Raw genomic sequence first — 807 nt, 5'->3', positions numbered from 1 at the left:
ATGCTATTAGAGAGATATAGCTCAGTGGGTTTATGGGTGCGCCCGCCCAGTGGGCGAGAGGAGACAGCAGCGCAGAGCCGCGCGAAAGGAAGAGCTTTAGCTCGGCGATCCCTCGCTCGGTCGAGCGAAGTAAGCTTAGAGCGGAGCTTTGCTGCGCCACGCGTCGAACAAGGTTGGAGATACTGGGACAAGATCAGTACGCTCGCTTCAGCGTCTCGATCGCAGTCACCCACTTCAAATTGTCGACTAACGGTCTCGTTGCTGAATCCTCTCACAGGATACAGAGGTCCTCTTCAGTGGTCAAACACCTCCAAGGCTTTTACAGCGGAAGTGTTTATGGCTAGGATTCTGTGAAGTTTTCTCTAGCGTGGGAAGAAACTATGGGCCGATCCCGAAGATAGTGCAATACGAGGCCGACCCGCGGTGGAGGCGAAGCAGAGTTCTAGCACTCCACCAACTTGCAAAAGTAAGCTAGTATCTTGGGTCCAAATAGAACCCGTGTCAATTATTAAGCTGACAAGAACAGATACTACACTTTGACCCAAGTCGAACATGTCGACGTTCGCACCGCCCTCTCATTGTCGGCGTTTCAATCGCTTGCGTATCTCCTTTGCTTTCCTTCCGCTTTCCCGTGGGGATGGTCCCGCCGAAACCTCACGCATGTCTAGTTTCCTCCGGCTCCTAGGGGCCGCGGTCCCTTCGACCGCGCGAATGTATCTAAAAATTACGGTATATGTGTTGGTACCTTTGCTCAACATTCTACGTGTCACCTCTGTGTCGTGCGCTAAACAGCTTCGCTGGTCATCC

The 807-nt window shown here is 52.8% G+C and overlaps 1 pseudogene; it reads right to left on the bottom strand.

Moving 5' to 3' along the window:
* Positions 1–375: 375 nt before the first annotated feature.
* LOC126532573 (U2 spliceosomal RNA) lies at positions 376–556 on the bottom strand (annotated as a pseudogene).
* Positions 557–807: the final 251 nt, after the last annotated feature.

This window comes from Dermacentor andersoni, chromosome 5 (assembly GCF_023375885.2).
Source record: "Dermacentor andersoni chromosome 5, qqDerAnde1_hic_scaffold, whole genome shotgun sequence".
NCBI lineage: Eukaryota > Metazoa > Arthropoda > Arachnida > Ixodida > Ixodidae > Dermacentor > Dermacentor andersoni.
Note: the sequence above shows the minus strand (reverse complement) of the source record. Positions and strands in the feature narration are given on the sequence as shown.